Source organism: Pongo pygmaeus, chromosome 2, assembly GCF_028885625.2.
Source record: "Pongo pygmaeus isolate AG05252 chromosome 2, NHGRI_mPonPyg2-v2.0_pri, whole genome shotgun sequence".
In the NCBI taxonomy this organism is placed as follows: Eukaryota; Metazoa; Chordata; class Mammalia; order Primates; family Hominidae; genus Pongo; species Pongo pygmaeus.
The window spans coordinates 113,675,668-113,695,589 of record NC_085930.1 but is presented as its reverse complement, the minus strand read 5'-3'; the positions used below and the strand labels follow the sequence as shown (position 1 = coordinate 113,695,589).

Sequence of the window (19,922 nt, the reverse complement as noted above, 5' to 3'; positions counted from 1 at the left end):
AATTGCTTCAAAGAGAATAAAATACCTAGGAATCCAACTTACAAGGGATGTGAAGGACCTCTTCAAGGGGAACTACAAACCACTGCTCAATGAAATAAAAGAGGATACAAACAAATGGAAGAACATTCCATGCTCATGGGTAGGAAGAATCAATATTGTGAAAATGGCCATACTGCCCAAGGTAATTTATAGATTCAATGCCATCTCCATCAAGCTACCAATGACTTTCTTCACAGAATTGGAAAAAACTACTTTAAAGTTCATATGGCACCAAAAAAGAGCCCGCATTTCCAAGTCAGTCCTAAGCCAAAAGAACAAGGCTGGAGGCATCATGCTACCTGACTTCAAACTATACTACAAGGCTACAGTAACCAAAACAGCATGGTACTGGTACCAAAACAGATATAGACCAATGGAACACAACAGAGCCCTCAGAAATAATGCCACATATCTACAACCATCTGATCTTTGACAAACCTGACAAAAACAAGAAATGGGCAAAGGATTCCCTATTTAATAAATGGTGCTGGGAAAACTGGCTAGCCATATGTAGAAAGCTGAAACTGGATCCCTTCCTTACACCTTATACAAAAATTAATTCAAGATGGATTAAAGACTTAAACGTTAGACCTAAAACCATAAAAACCCTAGAAGAAAACCTAGGCATTACCATTCAGGACATAGGCATGGGCAAGAACTTCATGTCTAAAACACCAAAAGCAATGGCAACAAAAGCCAAAATTGACAAATGGGATCTAATTAAACTAGAGAGCTTCTGCACAGCAAAAGAAACTACCATCAGAGTGAACAGGCAACCTACAGAATGGGAGAACATTTTTGCAGTCTATTCATCTGACAAAGGGCTAATATCCAGAATCTACAATGAACTCAAACAAATTTACAAGAAAAAAACAACCCCATCAACAAGTGGGCGAAGGATATGAACAGATACTTCTCAAAAGAAGACATTTATGCAGCAAACAGACACATGAAAAAATGTTCATCATCAGTGGCCATCAGAGAAATGCAAACCAAAACCACAATGAGATACCATCTCACACCAGTTAGAATGGCAATCATTAAAAAGTCAGGAAACAACAGGTACTGGAGAGGATGTGGAGAAATAGGAACACTTTTACACTGTTGGTGGGACTGTAAACTAGTTCAACCCTTGTGGAAGTCAGTGTGGCGATTCCTCAGGGATCTAGAACTAGAAATACCATTTGACCCAGCCATCCCATTACTGGGTATATACTCAAAGGATTATAAAACATGCTGCTATAAAGACACATGCACACATATGTTTATTGTGGCACTATTCACAATAGCAAAGACTTGGAACCAACCCAAATGTCCAACAATGATAGACTGGATTAAGAAAATGTGGCACATATACACCATGGAATACTATGCAGTCATAAAAAGGGATGAGTTCCTGTCCTTTGTAGGGACATGGATGAAGCTGGAAATCATCATTCTCAGCAAACTATTCCAAGGACAAAAAACCAAACACCGCATGTTCTCACTCATAGGTGGGAATTGAACAATGAGAACACATGGACATAGGAAGGGGAACATCACACACCAGGGCCTGTTGTGGGGGGAGGGAAGGGGGGAGGGATAACATTAGGAAATATACCTAATGTTAAATGACGAGTTAATGGGTGCAGCACACCAACATGGCACATGTATACATATGTAACAAACCTGCATGTTGTGCACATGTACCCTAAAACTTAAAGTGTAATAAAAATATTACAATAAATTATTGTTAACTTTAAAAAAAAACTTTTAAATGTAGATTAATGTTATAAATAAATGTATGTACCTTGATCATGGCAGTTTGAGCTATTGTCACAATATCATGAACATGAAGACAGTTCTGAGTGACTCCAAGCAAATTCCTATCAGCATTTGCCTCCAGCAGCATCATTAGGAAGAGTGTAGTGGTCATGCTGCAAACAGCATCTTTTCTCCCCAGGAAAGGTTCCTCCCCATGTCATGGCCGATTTGTGTCTTAAGTTCTAAAGTCAGAGTGTCAAGCCAAAAACCCACACAGAATGGCTTTGAAAATCCTTCGGTTACTCGTAAATAACTGTACATCTCTTGAAATGTCAAGAGCTAGCCCTGGCCTTGTCATGGGAAGACATGCCCTATATGTTTACACAGCAGTGCCTGGGAGGTACTTGAGGGACTTGATGATTTGTGACTTGCTTTCGTCCTTAATTTTTTGTGAGTCTTAATTTTATGAGATGAAAGCAGACTACAAGCCAAGAAAACTGATGAGACTGACATAAAGCTTCCCCTGTAACCCATCCCCATTTGCTGGTCATTCTGACAGATGGCCTTGGGAAGCCCACAGCCACCAAGACTCTAGTATTCTGTGAGGTTTAATAGATGGAAGTTATACACACTTGCTCATTTTTCCTAAAATGTTCTTAGATCAGAAACATGCTAGGTTACTTTCTCCTTTCTCCTACCCTGGATTTGAATACCTGGGAAAACATGTTTTCTTCTGCATTTAATGATAACTCTCATGAATTCTTTGTATTGGTGTTTCCCAAAGTGTGACAGCGGACTGCTGCTGGTAGACCAGATGAATGTGGGTGGTGCACAGCTGAACATTTTTTGATATTGATAGTTATATTTTTGTTTTAATGTATATTAGAAAAAATTTAACAAACATACCTATCCTAATACTTCGTGGATATAAATGCTTAGAATTAGTCAAAATGATGATATTCAAGATACTTAGGTGAAATGAAAAGAAGAGATATTAAAATTAGTAATAAAGTTGATATATACATTTGGCAAAAATGGTGAAAGTGGTTGCCTGCAGACTTGAAAATGTGAAAGTGTGTGCTCAATGAACAGAGCCATGAGACACAGAGTTTCTTAAATGGCAAAGGATGTGGAAACTTTTGGAGACAGTTCTGTAAAACAAGAGACAGCTCAGCATGCTCCATATGGAAAGATTTTCTTCTCAGGCCCTCGAGTTTCCCTCACTGGTAAGTACAGCTGCTGGTGATACTGAGACAGGGTAGGGATTATTTTACTGTTATCATGCAGTTCTGTCTCATAAAGAAATGGTAGGAATCATTCAAGTCTTTCACCTTGCGAGTTAGAGAACCATGTAATAATAACTGAATTCCATCAGTCAGTCAGTCAACAATCACTTCAAAGCACCTCTGAGTGTTAGGCACTGGGCCAGGTGCTGGGATTAGAGGGGTGAGAAGGCCATACATTGCAAGGGTGTAAGCCTGGAAGTGACTTATATTAGCATTCCTGAAAGATCATTCTGGATGTCCCTGTGACTGGACAGGCAGCAAAACTGGAATGGACCAGGGAAGAGCTGATTGCAATAAGGGATGATGGCAGCTTGAACCGGGATAGTGATAGTGGCAATGGGGAGGAACAGGCAGATTCAAAAGATATTTCAGTATAGATCCAATAGGCTCTGGTGACTGGTTGGACATCGTGGGTGAGAGAAAGAGGAATCACCAGAATGCTAGATTTCTGGTTTCAGAAGCCCCATGGAAGGTGATACCAGGTCCTCAGAATTCACACAACATATTGCTGGGGATCACAGCCTTGCACTCTAGAAGTATTGCAGTTTGTGGCTGGCATGTCAGTCCCTCCTCAAGGGTGCAAGTTGTGCCTTATCCTTTTGGTGTGAGGTCAAGCATGCAAAACGCCTTTGATCAATGTTGACTAAAAGACTAGTTGAGAACTTAAGGTGTATGAACACATGGGAAATTAACTCATGATGTAGAGCAGTCCCTCTGCCTTATTTTAAATTTTATTTTAAAAGTCATATTGAGACTGAGCATGGTGGCTCATACCTGTAAACCTAGCACTTTGGGAAGCTGAGGTGGGTGGATCACCTGAGGTCAGGAGTTCGAGACAAGCCTGGCCAACATGGTGAAACCCCATCTCTACTAAAAATACAAAAATTAGCTGGGCATAGTGGCGTATGCCTGTAATCCCAGCTACTTGGGAGGCTGAGGTGGGAGAATCACTTGAACCCAGGAGGTGGAGGTTGTAGTGAGCTGAGATCGCACCGCACCATTGCACTCCAGCCTGGGCAACAAGAGCAAGACTCTGTCTAAAAAAAGAAAGAAAATATTGAGACCAGACTCCTGTAACTGCCACTCCCAAGATCTGCTCATAAACACAGCATAGCCCTACCTTTCTGCCTCAGAGACATAAGGAAAGGCAGAGCTGAGATCAGATGAGCAGCTCGAGGTACATTTAAGGATGGTAGAGGGAGACTAAAGCCAGTAATCACACACAGACACACACGTGCTATTAAAAGAAATATGATCCACATATATGTACGTATAGGTATAGATATAAATAGATATGTAGATATTGCTATATCTATAGTTTTAGTATATATATATACACACACACACAATCTTTATACAAATATATAAATGTCTATATATATCTAAAGCTTTAGATAGACACAAGTATGCATATGTAGATATATATAGATATCTATAGCTATATGTGTGTATCTAAAGCTATATCTATATATATCTAGACATCTATAGGTATAAATACATATGTAGATATCTATATATCTATAGATATAGAGACAGATATAAATACATATATAGATATCTATACATATCTACATTTATAGATATCTATGTATTTATGTCTGTATTTATATCTGTATATCTATATATATCTAGACATCTATAGATATAAATACAGATAGATATAAATACATATGTAGATATCTATAAATGTGGATATGTAGATACAGAGAGCCAGCACTTTTGGCTGGCTCTGTGTGGGAATCGGTGGCCTCTCTCTGAGTGGCCCCCTATGAGGTGTCTTCAAGGGATTTTTAGGGAGTGGACATGCTCAGGTGAGAGTGGAGCTCTAGAAAGCAAACAGATTTGTGAAGAAGACCCCCTTTGGGGATTCCCAGAAATGAAGGGACACTGAAGATCTACTTGTGTGTGGGTTGAGTCTTGTGAAATAGGATTTCACTGGTTCAGAACAACATTAGAGCTGAAGACCAGAGCTGGGAAATTGGCCAGCTCCAAGTATTAGAAATCCAATAGGCTGGAAAGGGCATACCTATAATCACAACTCTGGATGAAGTGTTGTAGGGTGAGAAGAAAAAAAATGATCAGCTTCCCTTAATGCACCTTTTCTCCATTGCAATTTTTAGAGATTCTATACTTCTGTGGCTAGCTGTATATATATTCTTTCTCTTCAAGTCTTTTGGCACTCTGAATATGAATGAAGATGCTTCACCAACCAGTTCAGATCCACATTCATTTAGTATTGGGATTTTTGTATTCTTGCTTTTGTTTCTGAAAAGTTCATACTATCACCTCTGGCCACATAGTATAAATTGTACTGTTTTCCCAACACCCAACTAAGACTCTAAGAGGTTTATACCTGAATAATTTGCTCAGGGCCTGGTAAGTGCTACACAGCAGATTCAGCCTGAGCCTATCTGACTGTCAAGTTTATTAATTTCCTGCTATGCCCACCTGCCATCTATCTTTTCTGACTTTTTTACTATGAAAAAACTTCTAGACAAGTTCAGAGAGTTGATAGCTCTCCTGGGCCCCTGCCCCTTGAAAACTCTAGGTGTCTATGAACATGTCTCAATCTAGTGGATTTCAGCACAGGCATGTCTGACTGAGTTCCTGAACCTTCCACTGAACACCCTGATGTCTTCTCTTCCAAACAACTCTTAAAGCATTACATTTTTTACCTTTACCTGAGGGGCTTATACTAGTCCAAGGAACCAGAGAAATATTAAAGAGTGTGCATTTGATAGAACTTAGAGTCATAAGGCAGAAACCTTGCCAGAAAGAAATCTGTGATGCCCAGGAAGGGTTCCACCCTCTGCTGTGATGCTGAGACAGGACAAAAGTGGGGCTGTGCTAGGGGGACAGCGATCAGGTGTGGGCCATTGAGCCCAGGCCATACCATGTCAGGCCCACTCAGGTAGTCCATATCCTGCTCCTTCCTAATTTCCATTTTGTATTTTTAATTTTATTTTTTATTTCCCTAGGTTTTTAGGGAACAGGTGGTGTTTGGTCACATGAATTAGGTTTTTAGTGGTGATTTCTGAGATTTTGGTGCACCTGTCACCCGAGCAGTATACACTGTACCCCATGTGTAGTCTTTTATCCCTCACCCCACCTCCCACCTTTCCTTCTGAGTCCCCAAAGTCCACTGTATTATTCTTATGCCTTTGCATCCTCATAGTTTAGCTCCCACTTATAAGTCAGAAGATGTGATGTTTGGTTTTTCATTCCTGAGTTACTTCACTTAGAATAATGGTCTCCAATTCCAGGTTGCTGTGAATGCCATTTCCAAGAGATACATGTGCAGGTGTGTTACAAGGGTATATTGTGTGATGCTGAGGTTTGGGTTTCTATTGATCCCATCACCCAGTTAGTAAACATAGTACCTGATGAGAAGTTTTTCAACCCTTGCCCCCCTCCCCCCATCCCCCTTTTGGAGTCCCCAGTGTCCCATCTTCATGTCCATACTTAACGTTTAGCTCCCACTTACTAGTGACAACATGCCATATTTGGTTTTCTGTTTCTGCCCTAATTTGCTTAGAATAATGGCCTCCAGCTGCATCCAGTTTGCTACAAAGGAAGTGATTTAATTCCTTTTTTATGGCTGAATAGTATTCTGTGGTGTTTATGTACCACATTTACTTTATCCAATCCACCACTGATGGACACCTAGATTGATTGCTATTCTTTGCTATTGCCTAATTTCCACATTTTGTGTGTCTTGCGTTCACCTGCTCCTGCATATCACAGGCTCCTGTCTTACTAACTCACTCCTGTAACTCATAGTACCTGGCAGAGTGCTGTGAGAAAGTTCTAAGTCAATATTTGTTAAATGTATGAAATAACCCATGTATATGTCTCAGGCATAGATATGCCATCAGGCATTATTTCTACAATTAATTAGGTCCATTCTCTGGCTTTATTGGCCATTATACTTGTGTCACTTGTTCCAAGGTAAAAGTGTATGCACAAAATTAATAAGCCAAAACAATCATAGTTTTCAAAATAATACAGATGAAAGTATTGAAACATAGAAAATAGATTTCATAGGCAGATGATTTGAAACAATGCAGTTTGATTTCATTGGCACCAAATGGAAATATTTAATAATAGAAGTATTAGCTGTCTTGCTTCTCATGGATAACAGTCTTCCTTTTAGCATGCCAATTGTATCGGAACCATGTCATGCCCATCTTTTGATATCTTGTCTATAATGTATTTTACAACACCATATATATAATATCAAGTAATACTTTGCAAATCTCCTTTGTAACTGGGTCTGTAATGTGGAAAATACATTAAATAAAATATGCAAGATATATAATGCATGCACACATATATATAATTAGAAATTGCAAAAAGTCTATTAAGGAGAAAATTCAGGTGCTTTGAGAGTCACAAGGGGATTTAATTTAACCTGATAGACAGGGGAAGGCCTTTCATGGAGAAATGGAGGTGGCTGAATGGAATTTAGCTGAGTTAATATTGGTACAAGGAGCTTCCATGAGGAGGGATCATGAGGGAAAGTCTCAAAGTAGAGAAGAATTTGGCATTTTCAAAGAAAAGAAAGAAGGTGCATATGGTTAAAGGATCAGATGAACTTGGAGGCATCCAGGCCACGTGAGTTCCTATTACACCCAGAGAAAAACTAGGGTCTGTGAAAGCATGTTAAGCAGGTGGGTGACCCCATCAAATTTCATTCATGAAAGGTCCTTCTTGCTGTAGTTTAGAGAAGAAAAATTGAAGGAGAGAGGGAAGTTTAGTAGCCAGCTTAGAAGGAGGCTGTTGTGGCGGAGCTTGCAGTGAGCTGAGACTGCGCCACTGTACTCCAGCCTGGTGACAGAGCGAGACTCTCTCAAAAAAAAAAAAAAGGAGGCTGCTGTGGTGGTCCCCAGGGCAGTGAGGTAGTGTTGAATTAGAGGAGTGACAGCAATGATGGATTCCAGATATGTTATATTTAGGGGCTAGAATATGTAGACCTGGATGGACTATGGCAGGTAAGGGGCATAATCAAGAAAACGTCCTGTTTCTGGCTTGAGCAGATGAGTGGTGGCTGGACCATTAACTGAGCCTCAGATGCCTATATTCTCACTTCAGGAATCTGTGATTGAGCACCTTCTCTTCCTGGGAGTTTTCATGTTAAATGTTGATCATGCTGCCCTGTAATTATAAAGACTAATACTTACTCCAGAAAATTCTGTATTTGCAGTATTCATCTTCTAACATTTGCACTTACTTTGACCACTGTTAAGACACAAAGTTGTTGAGCTGAATGGAAAACTGCTGTGGATGTGTTCCCTTAAGCAGCTAAATTAAATGGGACATGTTGTGAGGGCTTATTTTTTTTAAGAGTCTGGGTCTTGCTCTGTTGCCCTGGCTGGGGTGCAGTGGCACAATCATGGGACCATAGTCTTGAGCTGCTGGGCTCGGGCAATCCTCCCACCTCAGCCTCCAGAGCAGTTATAACTATAGGTGTTCACTACCATGCCCAGCTAAGTGATCGTTGCATGTGCGTGATGGCCTCAGCAAATGCTGGGGGGAAATGTCTTTACTTGGAGAAATAACTGATATTGGTTTAGTCTTTGGAGAAGTAACTGATATTGGTTTAGTCATCAGTGTCACTTGAAGACAGACGCAGCCTCTTTTTTGTCAGAATTCTGTACAGGCTAATGCATCCAGCCATGGAGAAAGCTGTTTCAAAATTCTGATCAGTTGTCAGAGGACCATTCATGTCCTAGGACTTGGCCATCATCATTCTCCTATGAGCTACAGAGCAGGCTGTCCTCTGACTTTGCATTTGTTTAAATATATGTCAAACACACACACACACACACACATGAAGGATCCTTTCTAAAACAGGCGATCCAATGAGGAAGTTATGGGAGGAAAGGGAATAGAAATGCCAACATACGTGAATGCTTCTGGCCTTAGCTCAGGTATCCTCTCCTCGTCAGTGTGCATAGTCTTGATTCAAACTCCCTCCATTCCTCACAGACATTGTGATGAGACAAGATTGACTTAACCTCCATGAACCTCAGTTTCTTCTTTTGCATATGCTGGCATTGTTGCCGAGTATCTAATGTGGCTCCTGGCCCAGAGCAGACTACAGTGGGTTCTCCAGAGAAGCAAAACCACTAGGATGTGTGTATATGTGTGCAAGATTGACTGATTTTGAGGAGTTGGCTTAGATGATTATGAAAACTAGCATGTCAAAATCTGCCGAATGGTCACAAGGCTTGAGAGCTAGGGAAGAGTTGCACTTCAGTCCAAAGGTGTTCTGCTGGCAGAATTCCCTCTTCTTCAGGGAGGTCAGTCTTTTTCTTAAGTCCTTTGATTGGATGAGGCTCATCCACATTATGCAGGGTGATCTGCCTTAATCAAAGTCTATAGGTTTAAATGTTAATCTTGTCTAAAAAACACCTTGACAAGAATGCCCAGACCTTTCTACCCACATATCTGGGTACTGTGGCTTAGCCAAATTAACATACAAAATTAACCATCACACAGATTATCTAAAAATGCCTTTGCAGACATGGCTGGCTGTCTTTTGCTGAGTTCAGTGGCCGTCCCAGGTCCTCTGGGGAAGACCCTGGGGTAGAGACTTCATGCTCCATAGCACTTGACTCCCATGGTTTTGTCTTTTCTTGGCTCTGAACTTCTCTGCACTTAGAATATTATATGGTACAAGGTAGCATTTCCATATATGTTTATTTAATAAAGGACCACATAAATTATGTAGGATCCATTTAAACAAGCAAAGGACAGAAATTGTAATAAGCTATGTATTTATTTATTCAGTATGAATTTAAAGCAATGGATAAATTTAGATATAAGCTTCAGGAAAGATGTTTAACATAGTTTAAAATGAAGCCTGTTAAACTAATGATATCCTTTTTTTTCCAAAATGGTATTTTCTGTATTAAACTTTAGGGTATTTCTCTGGCTTAGCCAGGCTGTAAGTCCCTGCTTTGTCCCAGTTTCCTCTCCAGGGAAACAGGAAAGTGTGGTAGAAGGAAGAGAGTATATTGCAGTCACTCTGTGATTCCAGAAATCAAGAGCTGGCTCAGACACAGGGGTACATGAACTGGAAGACACAACTGAGGGAGAACAGCACTTCAGCGATATTGGTAATTACAGCAAGACCCTGCAGGACTCCTTACATCACAGTCTCCACATGGCCACTTGACCTCAGGAAGCCTGATGGTTCCCGAACCAGAAAATGTGCTTATTCCAATCAGCCCCCAAGAGTGATATTGCTAAAAGAACAAGAAGTCAAAAGAATTTCAGGTTCTCTGCAGATTTGCCTCTTGTCTTCTCATTTCCTTGTGCCCAGACAGGACCTAGGTAGCCTTAGGGAAGCAGACACTGCGTGATGTTTCCAGCAGGTGCACCACCAAGTCCGTCTGCTCCCTGTGTGCTTCCTATTTCCTTGTTCAAAGCTTCTCCTGCCTGCCCTTGCTCCAGGCCTGAGGTTGAGGTGACAGGACTTACTGTCACAGAAGCCAAGACAAATGGATGGGCAGGGGAGGAAGAGAAATAGCAACACAGGGTGTTCCCTGCTGGAGTGAGACTTCCAGCAAGGTTGGGGTTGTGGCAGCAGCAGGGAGAACAGAACTGTATGGGCCAAATGTGGAGACTGCCAGACCCTGCCATTGCTGGTGCCCTCTCCTAGGCATGGTCACCACAGTGGAGGGATGACAAATTGCTACTTCTTTTTTTTTTTTTTTTTTTTTTTTTTTGAGACGGAGTCTCGCTCTGTCGCCCAGGCTGGAGTGCAGTGGCGTGATCTCGGCTCCCTGCAAGCTCCGCCTCCCAGGTTCAAGCGATTCTCCTACCTCAGCCTCCCAAGTAGCTGGGACTCCAGGCACCCGCCACCACACCTGGCTAATTTTTTGTATTTTTAGTGGAGACAGGGTTTCACCATGTTAGCCAGGATGGTCTTGATCTCCTGACCTCATGATCCGCCCGCCTTAGTCTCCCAAAGTGCTGGGATTACAGGTATGCGCCACCACGCCTGGCCCCAACTGCTACTTTTTAATGTGGAGGCTCAGGACTTCCTGAGCAGCCCTGCTGAAAAGCAATCAGAGATGGGCTTCAAGGGCATACATGTCTTCTGGATAAACAGGGCTGCCTCCTGGAATCAGAAACCCCTCACCTTACTGGGGATGCTATGTGTTAGAGAGAGGCTTCATTTCCCAGTGGTTCCATTAAATGGTCACTCTGATGCTATTACTAATGCAATGATAAAACAGTGATTTTATCCCGTGCCTGTGATGTATAGGTACTGTGAATGCATACTTTATTTCCACTGCCTCCAGCAATTCTACAAAGTAGGCGTTATTGGCCTCATATTGCAGACATGGCAACTGAGGTCAGCGAGTTGAAATAACTTGCCAGGTCTTTCTGTTGCCAAAGTCTGTGCTCTCCATGCAACATTTTCTCAATAAAGATGATTTTCCTTTCTCCTTTAAGGAATGGTGACCCTAGGGAGAAAATGCTGTCCTGGGAACTCAGAAGAAAGGACAGTGAATGAAAGGGTCCTAGGCAGATGGCCAGCCATTCAAGGGCAAGCCAAGGTGGGAGCTGTATATGCAGGCAGAATATCCAGGGTGCCTGAGGGAACGGAGCCAGAAAGAATGCAGCGAGAGGGAATGGAACAGCACTGCTTGTTCTGAAGCACAAAGCCAGCAGATTTCTGGGAATTTGCTAGACAGCAAGGCCAAGGAGAAAGCATTGCCAAGACTTGAGGAGTTAGGGTCACCAGGAACTCATGGAAAGCTGGCCCCTGAGAGTGGCAGCTGAGGGGACAGCAGAGCTTCCTGTGCCTCCCAGTGCCTGGAAGGGAGGAGAAAGAGCAGAGGAGCCCTGGCCACCCCAGATATTCTAGTAGGAGACAGCCATAGAGGTGTCGGGTAGCAGTAACCATTTCTAAACCCTACGGGCCTATGAAATGAGAGTTCTTTATAGACCTACTTGCTTCCACTTGATTCCAAGAGCAGAACAGGACAGCCCATCATGAACCAGTGAGGCTTGGTGGCCTCAGAAGTCCATGTAAAGAAAGATGCTTTAAAACAGGGTTGTTTTTATTCACACCTCATGGCCCACCTCATTCCAGGTGCATTTAGAATGTTTCTACATGCTCTACTATGCTTTGCATTGGTTCTCCAGCCAGTATGGTTGATCTAAGCTGCCATACCTCCCCTGCCCCTGCTACACATTTAAGGGACCTAAGGGATGTCAGAAATCTCTTGGGATGCCTGGTCCTGGTTCTGGTTCTGGACTTCTTGTGCCATCCTGCTTTCCTTTCACTGTCATCTTGTTCTGAATCTTGGCTCTCTCTGCCTCCTGATGCCAACTTTATCTCATTCTTGCTGTACTTGACCTTGACCCTGCTCCTCTGTCTCAGAGTTAGTTTTATCTGCATATATGTGAATAACCCATTTCTCTTTTACATAAAAAAAATCAGCGGTGGGTTAGGACTAGTGGGGTGGCTCCCTCATGTCATTGAGAACCCAAGTTCCTGTATTTCTGATCTACACAGCCTCTCAAAGACAAATCATAGATCAAGATGGCAACTAGAGCTCGAACCAGCATGGACAGAGAGCAAGATGGGAAAGAAAAGGCAGAATGACAAAATGGTGGCCCTCCTTGCTGAATGAGCTCCCTCTAAGCATCCTATGCCCCACACATCACAGCCACTTTTATGTCATAGGCCGGGACCTAGTCACATGGCCACACCTAGCTGCAAGTGGTGCTGGGAAGCACAGTCTTCATTCTGGAAAGCAATACCTAGATATCAAGATTCTGTCATTAAAGAAGGGAGGAAGGGTACTTCCCTTCCCTCTTTCTGTTCCTTCTTTCCTTCAGTCACCTAGGCTCACCGTTAATCATGGTTTGGGCATTTCTTCTGGGTTCAGTATCTCCCACTGCCAAGTATAGATGAAAACTAACACACATCTAACCTTAACTTAGTACCAACATCATAGCCATTCTTTGAGCTTCTCTGTCTTCTTCTGTACACTGTTACTCACCACTGTTTGCCCAAGCCCATTGCATTGATCTAGGCACCTGCCTTGTTGTGATTAAGCTCACGCAAAGCACTAGAGCAGCTGAAGGCAAACACAGTTTCTGTCCTGAATCCTTTCTCTCTTTTTTTGGTTTAATGAACCAATTTGACAGATAGATTTAGAATAGGAAAGTAGAGTTCCTGGGGCATATAAAAAGTAAACAATCTCTACTTCAACTTTAGAAATTCTTTCAGGCAATAAAATAAGTAAATTCACAAAATGAAAAAGCTCAAAAGCTACAGCCTCAAGGTACCCTAGTTCAGTGATTTGCAATCTAAGTAGAGGAATCCATCTAAAAAAATCTCAGGCTGATTTCCAATATGTAAAAGATATAAAATGGTGTTTTAGTTCCATAAATGTACTTATACATCATAATATGTACTTACTTATAAATACTACCGATTAAATAAAATGAAGCTATATTAATAAGTTTAACTATTTGAAACCCGGATTTACAGATGTAGTCTTACAACAATGTTAATACCCAGTTTATTTCTGTGTGCATTTTTTTGTTTGATTTCATGATATCATGGAGATCTGGATATAGACAGATAAGTAGTTCTTTTTTACGGTTTATCTCACACCTTCAGTCATGTTCTTCAATCTAGTGTAGATGACAAGGGCAGCTTTCTTCCGAATCCACCTAGTACAGAGTGGTAAATGACCCTGGCAGCTCCAGATAACCGACTGGTGGCTTCAAAATATTAAAATTCAATACATGATGTGTTTAAATGTGCATGTTGTTTTTTATTTCAACATTATAAATAGTTAAGTATATTAAAATGGAATTAAACCCAACAGTTACAGAACCCCTGGAATACTGAAGTCCATGGAGACATCTGCAAGTGTAATATCTTAGGTTTTTGTCTCACCAAAGTTGCCTATGGTCGTTAATTTTATGTGAACTTGACCGGGCCCCAGGGTGCCCAAATTAAACATGATTTCTGGATGTGCCTGTGAGGGAGTTCCTGAGTCAGATTAGCATTTGAATAGGTGGACTTAGTGAAGCAGATCATTCTCCCCGCTTGTGGATGGGGCATCATTCAATCCATTGAGGGCCTGGATAGAGCAAGAGGTAGAGGAAGGAAGAATTTGCCACCTTTTACCCTGCCTCATAGAGTAAGCTAGAACACCTCATCTCATCTTTTCCTGCCCTTGGATTGGGATTTATGCCATTGGCTTCCCTGGTTCTCAGGTCTTAGGACTGGAACTGAATTACCCCACTGACTTCCCTGGGGTTCCAGCTTGCAGACAGCAGATCATGGGAGTTCTCGGCCCCCATAATTGCATGCGTCTATGTATACACACACACATTCTCTGTCTCCCCTGTTGGTTCAGTTTCTCTGGAAAACCACATCACACCTGCATCCCACTCCTCTTCCTTCACTGCCCTGCCAGCTCCCCTCAAGGAGTGTCTGGTCTGCACTTACTGAGGGAGGAATTACACTCCCTTCTTGCATTTCTTGCCAACACTGTTGCTATTTGCTGCAAGCTGCCTTTCTATTTTTCAGCCTATACAGCTTCTCTCTGGTTACCCCATGTCCCCCTCCTCACACCTTTCTCTATTGTGTCTTTAGTGAGGGAGGTCTGGGTGAGACAAGCAGGACATGGGGTTAACAGAGCGAATCACGTTTTTGCACTTCCATTATTACTCTTGTGTCAATCCTGGAGAAGTAAGAACCTTAACAGTACCTTGCTTCTGTGATGCGTGGGAGAAGCAAGTGTGCAGAGTGGTCTCTCCTGGAAGAAGGAAACCTTGTATTCCCGTGGAAGGAAAGAGATCGTGGAACAAAGTGCAGCACCCAGATTTTAGGAGCCCAAGCTGTGCACATGCTGTGCTGGTTCAGAAGAGAAGGAGTCTTATTCCTGTCTGAAACTTTCCCCCAAGATCAGAACATGTGTCTTCATCCAGCAGCAACATACTGGAAAGAGGGAACCTCTGTTGTTTTCTGTGGCATCTCACCAACTATGGGAAGTGGTCTGCTGTGGAAAAGAGAACCTGGGACTTCAGGATGGGGCTTGGATTCCAGCCCAGGCTTCACCACTCATTAGCTTTGTGAGCCTCAGTTAGTTTCATAACCTCTCTGTGCCTTGGTTTCCTGATATGTGAAATGGAGGGACAATGGCTGCCTGCCTCTACCACACATCATCACTGTGCAACTAAATGGAATCAGCATCTGCGAAAGTTCTTTGTGCCTGTGGAGGTTGCACATTGTCATTTTAGGCAGCTCAGGCATATCTGAGAGCCAGTGAGCAGCTTATTAATTTAAAACATAAAGGATGCTTAATTTCTCACTTCTGTTCTCATCCTGTCTGGTTCATATTCTAAACACAGCTCCTGTTGTATTTGGTCCCAGCGCCAGCAGCACTAAAATCTATTGATGTACCAAAGCATTAAATTTATTCATAAGCATAACTCCATTTTCATAAGGAGGAGGAAACATAGATCTCTCTTAGGGCATTTTGTGTACTTGATGTTTAGGAGGATATTTATAAGCCATTTTTTGGGGTTTGCTTTCCTGTGAAACTGTGATGATTTAAGATTCTTATTTAATTAAATGTGTATTTTGCCATTTCTACCCATATAAGCAAAATTATGAGTGATTTGTAAACATTTCCAGAATTCCCAAGATCAAAATCTTAAAAGGCTCCTTTGGTATAATTTATTTGAATTTTTTCCCTGTGCTAAATAAATCTTAAGAAATAATAAGCAAAATTTTTAATGTGAAACAGTTTACACAATTTACAAAATAATGGTTTTAAGTTTCTTTGACTCCCATCTTTCATATTATTTTCCTGCAGACATCCAGACATTTAGCAGAACATCCCCTGGGATCTTGGGATGAGAACAATTACCCCCATTAGCATTCTGAGGATGTCATGGAGCAGTGAGAAGAACCTGGGCCCTGTACATGGGACACTTGGACCCACACCAGAGTCCACTGCTCCCTGGACAGTCATCCCTCCACTGTGCCTCAGTTTCCTCACATGTACAATGAGGACACCAAGCCTTACACTCTTCCTGTACTTCCTATTCCTGCCACCATTGTGGTCTATGGTAGTTTCTATCTCTCTGGAATAGTCTTACATGTCCAGTCATTTTATAATGAGGCTCAAAGGCTGGTGACCTGGGAAACTTGTCCCAGTTACATACATTTTGTTTGATCCATGTACATGTTTTGAATCAGGAAAGTTTACATAAAAATTTAATTGGGAGCTTTTATTGAGAAACTAGAGGATTTGCAATGCTGGCCTTACATTACAGTTCTTGTCTGGGCTTGAGTTACCTCTGGCACTTCATTGGGTCAGAAGGTCTGGGCTCTCCTGCTCCCCAACATACCCTGGTCTTTCGCACTCATCTCACCTGTCCAGACCGTGTGCCCAGGGGAGTTTGGTGATCTTTTAGCAGAGTCCATTCTATTTGCTTTTCCTAGTGGGGCAAGGCAGTTAGTGGAGGTGTCTCTAAGAATGAGAGATGACCTCAACTTTTAGTGGATCTGTTTTATTAAGCACAAGTTAAGAAGATGCCTACCTTCCAAAGTTGCATTTTGTTCTTGCTGGTTCCTCATAGAACAGTGCTGTAAGGAATCTCAGAGTTCTAATTGGCTTATGTGATTACATCTGGAAGTAATTAGGTTGGGTCTAAAAAATATGGCTGCAAGGTGAATGAGAGTTCAGTTATGAATTTGTTCAGGTTTGTTGCAGGCCCCTGTCCTCCACCTGAGAGCTCCAGGGAGCAAGGGCCGAGTGGAGAGCCAGTCAGAGTACTGCAAATACAAGTGAGAGAAGCTTTGATCAGGGTTGAGACATGACCCTGAGTTACACTTCAGGCTCACCTTTCACAGAGGCTACAGTAACATTCCAAGAACATCTGCCTAACAGGCATGGATTCTGGGACCAGCGGGGTCATGGCAGGGCCATGCCAGAGGAGGGGAGCTCTAGGGGGCCCTGCATTCCCCTCTGCAAGGGAGCCAGATCCTGCACAAGGGTTGGGTGCCACAGGCTAGCCCAGTGGCATGGCCTGGTAAGCCCCTTAGCCAGGACAGCCAGGCAGGTTGTCATCATCTGCTGTTCCTCCCTCAGCCCTCAGTGTGTATCTGCAGCAGGGACTTCTGTGCATGCTTGCGCTTGGCAATTCGTTTTATTTTGTACTCTGTGTCTTTTAAAGACATTATTATGATAATACTGTTGATAAAACTGAACAACACCTATAACTGAACATCATATCTATTTTGAGATTCAGTAAATAAGAAAGGTTATTTCACAAACCACTCCTAACTGCAGTCCAGTTTCTATAACATTCCCCACTTCACTGAAACCACTCTTCCTAGTGGTTTTAGTAACTCTAGTGAACACATTTTGGTCCTCATATTGCTTGACCTCTTTTGGCATTGGGCAAAGGTGGCCATGCCCTCCTTGAAGAATTCTTGCCACATCCCCCACACCCTCCTGATTTCCTCCTACTCTGTCTACCAGCCTCACAGGTAAGCAGGTGGCTTGGTCCTAGACTCCCTTCTTCCTTCTCCTTGGATAATTGTGTCCACTCCCATCTCTATGCTGGTGACTACTGCATTTTTATCTTCTGCCCAGCTTTCTCCTCTGAGCCTCCGACCTGTGTTTCCTCTTGGCTATTCCACATTTCTGCTTTGATATTTTAGTAATGGCTGTTGATGCCTCATCCAGAACCCCTTCACTGCCAGGTATGCCTATCCCCCAGTTCTGTGAGTGTGGGGCAGCTGCGAGCCCTTAGCAGCCCTTTAAACCAGTTGTCCTCCACCGAACAAGATCTGCCTCCTTCAAGCCTTTACCCAATTTGGAGGCAAGATCTCTGCCAATGACCAGCTGATGTAGGATACAAAAAGCCCAGCCCTCTTACTTCAGGTGGGATAACTCTGTGCTGTAATCCATGCTCCAGAGTGCCCCATGGGGTCAGACTGAAGCCAACTGCAGACCAGACCACAGCCAAGACTGCAGCCTTGCTCAGCGGGTTCTCCTGGCCCAGTCCTGTTTTTCTCACTGCTCCCCACCTGAGGGAATTCCTTTCAACACAGTCTCCATCTCAGGCTCTGCTTATTGAATCTGATCTAAGTCAGAGGTCATTGTCACAGCTTGAAATTACTGTATCTCAAACTAAATGTCTCCCAACCCCTCACAGTGTCTTATTAACCTACACAAAGCATACATGCAGTCAAAGTTTGTGTGGATTACAAGTTACAGATTGCCATATATCATGGCTCAGTCAGGTTTCTTGTAAAGAGCTGGCCAGAGTTGCTGGGCAGGGCCAGGTGTTGCCTTCTTCTCCAGGTGAGAACACTGAAATTCTGAGAGGATACATACAAAGATCACACTCTAATGGGTTCTTGAACTCCACATGCAATTCCCCTCATTGACATAATTACAGAGATCTAATTTCTGTCTTTTGGATTTCTGGAATTTCTGATCTCTTATCTTTTTGAATTTACTATTTAAAGCCACTTAACAAAAGATTGGATACCTATACATGGACTATAACATTTTAAAATTTGAAGAGAACTTTAAGCAAAGCCAAATGCAAGTCTCCTGCACTCCCACCTCCTTGCACATCCAGGAATGAAGCAAACATTACTAATCAAACAAGGCACCTTTCCCAGTGTGTCTAGACGTGCCCTCAGAATTCTTCTTAATACAGTTCTCCAAATGGCCACTACAAAACAATGAGTGTATGGTTAGATACAATGCTGGATAGAGATAGAAACTGGGACTCTCCATAACCCTTGATCAGGTTCAGTCCCTTTACTGAACACATGAGCAGACTGAGTTCTCATTAGGTAGGGCTTGCTCAGGATGAGGCAGCCTGTTAGTAGACAAGTCAGTTCTCAAACCCAGCCTGGCTGACCACTGATTCTGTATTCTTTTGAACATCTAATTACTCATATTTGTATCTCTGTTTGTTTTGCTTGAATACCTAGCACCAACAGAAGTTTTTCTGAAAAAGATACACAAGGGAACTTTGAACAATTTCCTAAATTCATTTAATCAGGTAGATTTCCTGGAAAAGAGCTGAGAGTCTAAAATAAAGAAATAATTTAAATTTTTTTTTTTGGTCTGAAGGTGAGCAGTATTAGGCAAGGAACTGACTTACTCCAGAATTTCCAGTTGTACCTAAGATGTCTAATAAGGCCAGACTGTGAGTTTTTGGAGAAAGAATCAATTTGGTTTTCAGTTTAGCAGGTTAAATGTATATTTTTAATGTGAAGCCTTTCCCTCTTTTCACTATTTAGCCTAATGAGTAATCAGCTTGTTGAAAGTTTTATTCATTTGTCTTTTGTTAATTTGTGACTGGGTGTTACTGTGCATTTTCATTGTGAACAGGAAGAAATGAACTAATTTCTCATGCAAAATGAGAGAATTGAGACCTCTATGAACTTTAAACTAGAAGTTTTCTCTTTTCCTTATGAAATGTATCAATCATAGTCCAGCAAGATGTACATGAATTAGTGTTGCCTGTCCCTCTTTTGGAGGTACCTCCTTATTTGGCTGCCACATTACTGCATTATCTTGGTCTCTGTCTCAACACTCTGACAGATTTCTTGGTTTCATCAGTGCTTTTGTATTCTTTTGCTCCCTAACTACTGGTAATTTTCACTGCTTATCTTCAATACCTTCTCTTTGCTCTTTTACCATCAGAAATTGACTCACAGTTTCAGCTCCCACTTTTACAAGGATTATGCCATGATATAAATCAAGTGCTTGTCTCTCTCTCTCCAGAGCTCTATCCAGTCTGCTTTCCTGTCTCCCGCTAAACATGTTCACT

The 19,922-nt window shown here is 42.1% G+C and overlaps 1 protein-coding gene across 1 annotated transcript in view; it reads left to right on the top strand.

The window, feature by feature from the left end:
- The window catches only part of MYRIP (myosin VIIA and Rab interacting protein), a 443,398-nt gene that overhangs the window by 183,573 nt on the left and 239,903 nt on the right, over positions 1-19,922 (top strand). The window lies entirely within an intron of this gene.